General features: G+C 47.7%; 1 long non-coding RNA gene across 1 annotated transcript; it reads right to left on the reverse strand.

Moving 5' to 3' along the window:
* Positions 1–345: 345 nt before the first annotated feature.
* LOC135290630 (uncharacterized) lies at positions 346–10,070 on the reverse strand. The gene is made up of 4 exons (XR_010353393.1): positions 9,817–10,070; positions 1,501–1,594; positions 1,024–1,286; positions 346–892 (listed from the first exon to the last, which is right to left on the reverse strand). It is a non-coding gene; the product is annotated as an uncharacterized LOC135290630 (long non-coding RNA).
* Between the last annotated feature and the right edge of the window lie 616 nt (positions 10,071–10,686).

Below are 10,686 nucleotides of genomic sequence, written 5' to 3' on the forward strand. Positions count from 1 at the left end.
TGTCTCACAGCCAGTGCTGATCTCCAGCCAAGTCCCCACAAAGCCATTCTGCAGCATGTCCAAACCTGTTTGTCTCAAGCCTCTCATTCCTGCTGCTGCTGCCCTTCCCTCCTACACTTCCCCAGCAGCCTTGGAGCCCAGATGCTGCTGCTGAGCTCTCGGGATGCTCGCTGCTCTCCAGCTCCCACACATCCATCATCTCAGCCTTACTGCCATTTAGGGAGTTCAGCAGAGCTCCCTGCCCTGCTGCTCTCTGCAAGGTCTCTGCCTGCCCAACTTGCTCCAGGGCCCCCATGCCACGGCCAGGAATGGGGGAGGAGGCAGCAGGGGCAGATGCACATCCATGCTTAGTATCCCATCATTTCTGGCCCAGCTAGAGAGCCAAATCAGGACCTGTTCAAAGTACACTGAAAGGGTCAGTTCCTGTATACATTGGGCCCTTTCTCTGCAAGGCTGAAATCAAGTTCCCAAACCTTTAATTGGACATTCTGTCTACCAAAGCTGTTGTTCATCTGCCTCCTCCTGTATGCCAGAGCAAACCCAAAACAACTGCACGTCCTGGCCCTGCTGCAAAGGCAATCGTGTGCCTGGGATCTGGGCTGCTGTCCCCATGGACCAGCCATCCCTTCCCTCTGGACACAGCTTGAAGCACAGTGAGCTCGTCCTTGGCCAGCTGCTTCCCTGGGCCCACACCACAAGAAAAGTTCTCAGAGCTACACCTACAGCACATGAACCAAAAATCTACCACACAGGACTTAGCTTGGTCTCCTTACCTTACATCCTTTTTCCTCTGAACTCAACTCCTCTTTTTTTCTTCTGTCATCATCATTGCCGGTGCCATTTTCCCCATTCTCCTTCTCTCTGCTGCATGTGGGGCTCAGAGGAAGGAGAGCTAATCCCGATGGAGGCAAAGCTTTTGTGAGTACATGCATATAGGCAGCCTCTAAATATTGCAAACATCAACAGTCTAGTAACTCGGGCTCTGCGTGCTCTTGGAGCTCCAGACTCCACCTCTGACCCGACCTCGAAACACTGGGGGCTGAATTTTGTTTCCTGTAGAAAAGGGCCACCGTTTGTAAGAAGGTGCATCCTCGTCTTGAGACACCCAGGGTGGAAAGAAGAGCTAGCCCCTGACGATGTCCTCATTGCTGTAGAAATGAAAGTGCCTGCAGACCAGGTCATGGAGCAGAATGCCCAGGGATCAGATGGTGGCTGGCTGGCCATGGCAGCAGCTGAAGAGGATCCACTCCGGTGGGCTGCACTCCTATGGGACTCCTATGGCGTTCCTATGGGACGCAGGTGCAGCTCATCAGGCGATGCTGCTCCCTCTCCCTGCCAGCCAGCTCCCGTTCCACAGCAGCCAGCCCCTGCCCCGCCAAAAAGCAACTTGGCTGCAGCCGGCTGAAGGAGTATTCCCCCTCCATCCCTCCCTCCCTGTTCCCCCTCTGCCAGCAAAGGGGGAACCTCCCCTGCCCGGCTGGGCCCCGGCTTTGGGCTCACCTGACATCTAGGTGTAGAACATGTCCTGGAGGATCGTGCCGCACCTGAAGTCGATGAGCTTCGCCTTGCCCGTGCCCAGGTCCACAAGGACGTTCTTGTTATGAATAGAAAATTGTATTTTTTTTAAGTTTCAGAGTTTAAAAAAAAAACAAAAAAAAAAACAAGTCAGACCGGGTCAGACTCCTTTGGTTTCGCTGCCAAAGAAAAAGTTTCTAATTACCCGTTAATGGCCGATGATTAACTATTGTTCCTCTGATGTTGGTCCTTTGCCAAAAAGATACCAAGGGAAACCCTCCAGGGTAAAGAGAATGGGCAGTGACACCAGAGACAACATGCAAATGAGAAATGCATTGCACCCCGGGTTTTTACAGTTTTACAGTTTTTACAAGAAAAACCCCTAAAATCACGAGCCAGCAAGTGACTTAAGTGACGTCTAAGAATGGGAGCATAGTCCCGTACCTGCTTGGACCTTTTGTTTCTCATCCTAACCTGAAAAGATACTGATTAAGAAGACATCCCGGAGTGTTAAACAAACAAGTCAAGGACTCCACGACTCTCCCGTGAGGACAGAGTCCCCAGCTCTGTCTGCAGACCAGCGGACAAAGCTGCATCATCCTCCTTCTCCGTGCCATGCCTGGGAGCAACGGCGGTGTGGGTGCAACCCATCGATTGCTCCCCACCTGAGCTGATTCTTCTTAATAAAGGCATTAAAAAGGAGAAAGATCTCCTGCCCATTTATTTCAGCTTGGGGACTCGTCCGGGATAGCCACGCCTGAAGAGGACACCAGGACTGGGACGGCCGCCCACCCTGGACCTGCAGGACAGCTGGCTATCGGGACCAGAGAAGATCGGCTTGGGACAGTGACACGGAGCAGCGCCGGATTGGTGAGAATATCCGGCGGTGGGAGAGGGAGGCGAGCGAGTGTGTGTGAGTGAGACGAGGGCCGGCAGCTCGGCCCCTTGAAGCGAGTGAGGACCCCTCAGTACCGCGGTTCCGCACCCCCGTGAGGGGGCCGGACGGGAACAGGGGAAAGCGAGTGGAATTGGTGATTGAGGCGCCTCCAGAGGGGTAAAGAGGACCGCCCTCCGGGCGTGCGGAGGAAATACTTTGTGAGTGGCACGCACCCCAAAGGCTCTGATACAGGTCCTAACGAAGGAAGTTAGGCGATTTAGGATATCAGGCAGTTTGGCCCTGACAAAGGAGGTCAGGCACCCCTCAGAAGCCAGGGTTTCGAGGTTTGACTGTTTGAGCCTTGGCAAAGGAGGCCAAGGTCTCTCTAAGTCCTGGCGAAGGAGGTCAGGCAAACCTCAGAGGTCAGGACCTCGAGGATGTTTTTTTGTATTTTGATTGTTTGTTGAGTCTTGGCAAGAGAAGGACAAGGTCTTAACAAAGTCCTGACGAAAAGGGTCAGTGAAATTGGAGTTTTGGCAGGAGGTCGAGACTTCTTAAATAATTAAGACTTCTTAAATATTTCCTTTAGAGAAAAAAAGACATCTTTGTGATTTGTTTAGAGGCAGAAAAATATGGGAGGGTGCGGTAGTAAAAAAAGTGGCCAAAGATTGAAGAATATACCTCCCCACAGTCCCCTAGGTGAACTATTAGAGAAATGGGACTTTATAGAAGGCACAGAAGGATTAGATAAAGTTAAGATGATTCATTACTGTTCAGAAGTGTGGCCAGAATTAGAAGTGCAAGGAGGATGGCCATGGTGTGGGACGAAAGACAAGTGGATGTGTCAACAGCTGAGTAATTATCTGACGGCTCGAGATAGTGATCCTGAGGAATTATTGTATGTAGCTTGTTGGTTGAATGCTATAAAGAATGAAGGAGTGCAAATTTGTAAAGTGCAGAGCAAGAAAGAAGGGAATGAAAGAGGAGATGCTGGAATTAAAGAAATTGGTAAAAGGTGGGACCCCCTAGACTACTTGCCTCCTGATGCCCCTCCACCTTATAACCCTCTCCTTCGAGCACCTCAAATAGCAGATCCAGTTCTTCTCCCGGCTGCCATGGGGGCCATTCCCTCACCACCCCCTTTGACTCCTTTAGCTGCTTCGGCACCACCACTAATACCTACTACACCTGCTGCACGCTCCACCCCTTCTCCAGCTCCACCTAATATGCACCCAAGCTCTTCTCCCCCTCCTACTGCAGTCCCTCCACCTCCTCCTAACTGGGACACAAATTCCTCCTTATCTAGTAACCCCTTATCACCAGGTACAGCCATTAGCCTACAGCAAGTCCAAGCTAATGCTAATACCCCTCAAATGCTAAATATATTATTTTCCCCAGAAGAGTCCCGAATGATTAGGGCCGCAAGCATAAGAGTTTGGGAAAAAGATAACCGTCCAGGGCCCCAAGTGCCATCAGGAGAAGAAAAATTGCCACTAGTGGATCCCAATTGGAATCCTAACCAGGAGGAAGGGAGGAAGGCCATGATGGAGTACAGGTCCTTGATAATTCGAGGGATAAGAGAATCAATTCCCAAAGGAACTAATACAAAACTGGCATTTGAAGGTATACAGGAGAAAGATGAAACTCCGGCCACTTGGCTTAATCGCCTGAGGCGGAACTTTCAATTGTACTCCAAAACAGACCTGGACACCAGCGAAGGTGAAATGCTACTAAAAGTCCAATTTGTTACTAAATCTTGGCCTGATATACGGAGAAAACTGGAAAAGATAGAGGATTGGCAAGAAAAAGATATTAACGAGTTATTGAGGGAAGCATTGAAAGTGTATTTAAGGGGGGAAGAAGAAAAAGCGAAGGCCAAAGCTAAGATCATGCTTGCTATAGCCAGAGAAAGTGTGGGAGCAAACAACTCTTTCCTACAGTACGAGGCCACAAAAGAGTGGGGGGGTCCACCACCAGGAGCAGGCAAGGATACGGCAGTACTGTCAGGGGCAGGAGGCATGGAGAGGCCTCGAGTCCCTTTGAGTGAAAGCTGCTGCTATTACTGTGGAGCAACTGGACCCCCCTCAGACTGTTTAGCCTAAAGTTGTGAAATCTTTGCTAGCTGATCAAGATAGCAAAGGAAGCAGCTTTAAGACCAGAAGATCTGGTAAAAGTTTTTTTAAGCAGAAACCACACCCGAGAAGGGAAAAAGAAAAAAAGAACTCATATTTTGTGAAATTTAAAGTTACATCAAGGGATATGGGGGAGTGGTTAATATCTGACGGACGGGTGTTGCTAAACAAAGCACTTGCTGGGATGGTGCTAACAGAACTACAGAAACTAACCCACTGGGGAGTCCAAGGACTATGTGATTATTTCCTAAGAAATAACCTGTGCATAAGCGTATATGACCTAGCAAAAAACAATTATAAAAGAGTGTTTAACTTGCCAAAAAGTGAACCAGAATAGAATAGTGAATACCATAGACTCAGACCGAGGTCCACATTTTGTGGCCCAAACATTGCAAATTATAATTGAAGCTTCAGGAATAAAATGGAGATTACGCTCCGTAGCACCCCTAGAGTTCTGGGAGGGTGGAACAAATGAACAAAACTCTCAAAAATGAATTGGCTAAAGTGTTTGCCCCTAGCGCTCTTGCGCATCAGAACAAGACCCCGGTCTGATATAGGGATTTCACCCTATGAAATAATGTTCGGATTGCCATTCTTGTTAACACCCTATAGCACAGGAGACTATCTGGAAGGAGAAGAAGCTACAAGGAAATATTTAGAAGTAATTGGAAGAACCCTAGAAGGACTTAGAAAGAGAGGATACCTCCCCCAAACCTCCCCTCTTGATACAAAAGCACATGACATCAACCCAGGAGATTGGCTTTTAATAAAATCCTGGAATTATAGACCATTAATGCCTAAATTTGAAGGCCCCTTTCAGGTACTCCTCATCACTAATTCGGCTGTGCGAACCAGAGAAAAAGGTTGGACCCACATCACGAGAATTAAAGGACCAGTCCCACCCCCGAGCATGGGACAAAATTCTTCAGTGTCTCCCTCTGGTATTGGACCAGATTCCACACCACCCTCACACTCTAACTCAGGACAGGATTCAACCGCATCAGGAGTTAATTCAGCTGAATATACTATTATAAAAGGACCAAATGACTTAAAATTGACATTCAAAAAGACTGATGAACTGCATAAGAAAAAAGTTTAGAATCATAACATGTCTTGAAGTGTTTTAAGAAATTTGTAAAAGTTAAAAATTGTTAATAAGTAATTCTGGTGAAGTCGTCCCAACTTAGTACTAAAGACCCCAGGTTAATCTTCTCCAGAGTGCTCCCCTAGGAGAGACCAAATTAGCACGGACAGATCAAGAGAGGTTTAACCAGAGGAGCAAGAGACTCTAAAGAGCTTGGAGACTTCTTCTCAGTAAAATCCTCAAGAGGCAAGGCCAGGTGGGCACGCTGTGCATGATGACCCATACCGGACTCTTGGGAAGGGTAATAGTGCTGGCTCTGATTGCTAGTGGTGCTCTGGAGAGCCCAGGAGAGCTGTGCAATGAGTACTACCAACCTTTCTATGAGAAAGAAGTAAGCTCCTTGCTGAGAGTCCACAACAATTGTGTTAACCTCTCCCAATTGATCTTTTATCAAGAGAATAAAAAAATATATTGGATGACCCGGAACACTGCCACCTTTAGGCAGCCACTCCTGGGAGAGCACCCTGTAGGAGAAACCTGGTGGTGCTTTGAATGTGATGCTACTGAAGCAAACCTGGTAAATCTGATAAAAAGAAAAAGTATTTCTAAATATTGGGAGGGCACGACAAAAATTAATATCTTTCAGGAAACCCCTAAACACCTGTTTTGGGTCAATGGTACCACAACATCCACTGAATTGCCAAGAGGCTGGTCTAGTGGTGGCATCATTAGAATTCTAAAACAAACTGTCTTTATATTACACAAAGAATCTGGATCAAGTTTAAGAGTTCCTATATATGAGGATTTGAGAAAAACAAAACTGAAGAAACAATATATGTTAAACAAAATTTTGAAGCTACAATCAGAATTAGAAGTAATATCTAATCAGACCGCATTAGCTCTTAATCATATTAATGACCAACTCAACCAAACCAAAACAGTAGTTTATCAAATCAAATTAATTGTAGCAGTCATTAGAAACACTTTAAACTAAATAAAAAAACTAGCATATTTAGGAAATCAAAGGACTCTTACACTTGATTCCAGTTGGTGGGATAATCTATGGATTTTCAAAAAAAGTTGGAAAACTATAACCTTCACTGTGGGCACACTTGTTAGTCTGTTCTTATTTCCATGTTTAACAAAAATAGTGACATCTGCTGTACAGAATAACTTAAGGATCTCTAAAGGAATTAACCTGAAAAAACCAAAAAGGGTAATGAAGTTTAGTAAATATGATCACCTCAGTGCTGAGGAAAAGTATAATCAATATAAAAAATATAGGAAATTCTATGTTAATGAGCCAAAAATTATAAGTTGATGCAAGCTTAAGCTTAAGCCTGATCAAAGAAAAAAAGGGGGGAGCTGTTATGAATAGAAAATTGTATTTTTTTTAGTTTCAGAGTTAAAAAAAAGCAAGTCAAACCGGTCAGACTTCTTTAGGTGTGCTGCCAAAGGAAAGCCCTTAATCACCCGTTAATGGCCGGTGATTAACTGATTGTTTCCCTGATGCTGGCCACTTGCCAAAAAAAGACACCAGGACAGACCCCTCCAAGGTAAAGAAAATAGGAGTGACATCGGAGCCAGTATGCAAATAAGAAATGCAGTGCACCTTGGGTTTTTACAGTTTTACAGTTTTTACAAGAAAAACCCCTAAAATCACCAGCCAGCAAGTGACTTAAGTGACGTCTAAAGATGGGAGCATAGTCCCGTACCTGCTTGGACCTTTTTGTTTCTCACTCTAACCTGAAAAGAAACTGATTAAAGAGACCCCCCGGGTTTTTAAACAAACAAACCAAGGACTCCACGACTCTCCCGTGAGGACAGAGTCCCCAGTTCTGTCTGCAGACCAGCGGACAAAGCTGCATCATCCTCCTTCTTCGTGCCACGCCTGGGAGCAACGGCGGCGAGGGCGCAACCCGTCGATTTCTCCCCACCTGAGCTGATTCTTCTTAATAAAGGCATTAAAAAGGAGAAAGATCTCCTGCCCATTTATTTCAGTAGCAGCGGACCTGGTCTTTAGAAGCTATTACTGCATATGCACTAGAAACTCCTTCTGCAACACCCTTAGTTACTGCTTGGGCCACTGTATCTTCAGTGGACAAGTGGCGTGTGCAGCTTTCCAGCATTTGCTCTATGGTAGGTTCTGTGTCTAAGTGTAAGGCTCTCAGAATTGCTTTACATTTTTCATTTGAATTACTCGTGGCAAGTTTACACAACAGTTCTTTTCTTGCCTCTGTGCTCTCTATCTGTTTTTCCAGAGCATCCTTAATTCTATCCACATATTTGGTAAAGCTTTCATCTATTCCTTGTTTGATAGTGGAAAAATATTGGGTAGGGGTAGGGTCATCAGGGGTAAGGAGTAAGGAGGTTTTTGCTGCTATAGCCACGTCTTGTAATGTTGCCTTAGGTAAAGTATCAGCTTGGTCAGAGGGCTTTTGCAAATCCCCTTCACCAGCCAGCTGTTCGAGTGTAAAATTTGACTTATCAGCATCTGCAGCGTAGTTATCTGATAATGTTTTTAATTGCTTTTTCCAATGCCTTTCCCAAAGCATGTACTCGGCGGGAGAAAGGAGGCACTGGGCAATATTTTTAATATCGTGGGGTACCAAAACATGTGCTGAGAACGTAGCCTCTAGGAAATTTCTAAAAATATGTGAACTTCTACCATGTTCTGTGGCTGTATTTCTTAACTGCACAAGTTCTTTATTTGTAATAGGTTCCCATGTCTTTCTAGTAGTGGCACCTCCTCTTTTTCCCTTCTTATAATCTACTGGAAAGGCAGTAATTCTCTGAGCTAATTGCCACTCCCCTGCCTGTGTGGCTTCCATTTTTATTATTGCCCAAGGATCAACATATTCTATTTCCAAATCAGAATCGCTGTCACTGCTGTCATCAGATGACGAGAAGTGAGAGCTATCAGGCCTTGCCTTATGTTTCTTATGGCTGGCTGGAGCAACATTTGGCAGAGGTGCATGTGTCTGTGGAGAGTGTAAGGCAGCACATGGCAGAACGTGGCTACAGGGAGGCAGCAGGGCTGGAGTGGCCATGCAATGCGTGATACAGCAGGCACAGGACTGGGGGGCGTGGGGAGGGGGGGCAGAACTGAAGGAAGTCTGGGGGGTCCCGACCGGGGGCTGTGGAGCGTGGGTATGGGGGCAGGGGAGGTGCGGGATGGAGGAGGCGGCGGGACTGGAAGAGGGTGCGGCGGATACAGGGTGGCTTGGGTCTGGGGCCGATACGCGGGCAGGCACGATTCCGGCGGCAGGCGAAAGTGCGATGGTGGGGGGGGCGCGGATACGCAGGCAGGCTGATCCCCTGCCGCAGCCTGGATGATGCCGGGGGCAGGGAAAGACACGATGGTAGCGGGGGGGGCGAGGGTGGGGGAGGGAGTGGGGGCGGGCATGGCAGGGGCAGGAGGGACGGCAAAGGGGGTGGGGGGGGGCCCAGTAGGGTCGGGGGGAGCAGGGGGAGGGGTGGGGTTTGGGTCGGTCCTGGCGGGAACTGGCGCAGATGCTCTCGGAGATAACACAGAGCAAGGAGGCGCGCAGGGTGTGGCTCCCGAGGGGCAGGCAGGGGGGAAGAGGGGGTGGGCAGGGGCCATGGGCGCCCTGGGGTCGGGGGGTTGCGGCGCAGATGGCAGGACGCTTGGATCCAGAGGAGTACTGGAATCCATGGTGGAGGGGGTGTTATCTCCTCGATTAGCATTTGAAATAGGCGCTTCTGTTGAGTCAGATAAGAACTTCCCCTTTCGTTCAACAGAAGTTAGCCCTGAAGTTACTATCTTTTTGTTAGTTTTTTCTACAGCTTTAGTGATAGCGTGAAATATAGGTAAAAACCGGGTTACAGAAAAGTCTTGGTTAGTTTGAAACTTATATATCGTGGTCCCAATTGTATCCCAAAAGGAGTCTAAGGTAATAGTCTGTGTATTAGTGTTTGGGAAGTGGCAGAGAATCCACTTTATAAATTTTTTCAGGTTAGTTTTTGAAAGGTTACCTTTAGAAAAAGAAAAGTTGTTAGAAGATAGGATTTCTAGGATTAGGGAATATAAATCTCTCTCGTTCTGGGATGGCTTAAACGTACTAAGCTTTGATCCCATTTTTCAGTTCCCGCCAGCAGAAAAAAGAGAAAAAAAAAAGAAAAAAACCCAAAAAAAAAGGACCCAAGGAAAAATATTTTGTGCGCAAGAAAGGCTGTGTTAAACTTACACTTTTCAGCCTGTTGTGGGTCAAAGTTCTGCTGGGGGTCGTCTGCTCATCAGCCTCCATGAACAAGTGTTCAGGTGTCGGGGTGCGGGTCGGCTGACCTCCTGTCCAGAAGAGTCCTTCTATAACGGAGAGCTTCTCCTTCCAGGATTTCTGGCGCGGAGGCAGTGACAATTTCACGAAGAAATGCTGCTCCTCTGAAATGCCAGGTCCGGCATTCAGTTCCGCGGCCAGGATATCACGGCGGTTCAGATGTCGGCCCAGGGGCCCCTCGCTGTTCGGGCGTCCGCTATGTTCAGTGCACCATCTATGGCTGGGCTATTACCCTCAGGGCAGAAGCCCAGCGGGGAATGCCGGCCGGCCAGGATAGCTCAGCGGAGGGCCAGGATAGCTCAGCGGGGGGCTCAGGCAACCCAGGCAGGCTATAGTGATTTGCAGTCAGCTCTTTAGTGATTTCAGCTCTTTTAGCTTGCCTGGTGCCGTCGGTACCGCCGCCGCAGCAGACGCAGAGAGAGAGGGAGAAGCGCTGTATGGGTTCCGCAGGGTTCTTTTATTCGGGTCTCCGCGAAGGGTCCAGTGACAGCTCTTCTCTCCCGAAGTGGGCAGAGTTAGGGGTTTTATACCTTACAGGGGTTTTGAAAACTGTCCAATAGTAAGGGTCAGGGGAAAAGTGACCTATGGATATACAGGGAGATAACAGGGTCCGGAAAGGCGGAAGAGAGGGGTTTCTAAAGCCTTAGTCATGCTACTCTTTGGCATTTCCTAGCTCAGGCTTCTGATCGCCAGGGAGGCCGTGCAGGCCCTGTGCCTGCTACAATAAACATTTTCCTGGTGTCCAACCAAATTCTCCTCTCTTCCAACGAAATTTAGTCA

This window comes from Passer domesticus, chromosome Z, assembly GCF_036417665.1.
Source record: "Passer domesticus isolate bPasDom1 chromosome Z, bPasDom1.hap1, whole genome shotgun sequence".
Classification (NCBI taxonomy): domain Eukaryota; kingdom Metazoa; phylum Chordata; class Aves; order Passeriformes; family Passeridae; genus Passer; species Passer domesticus.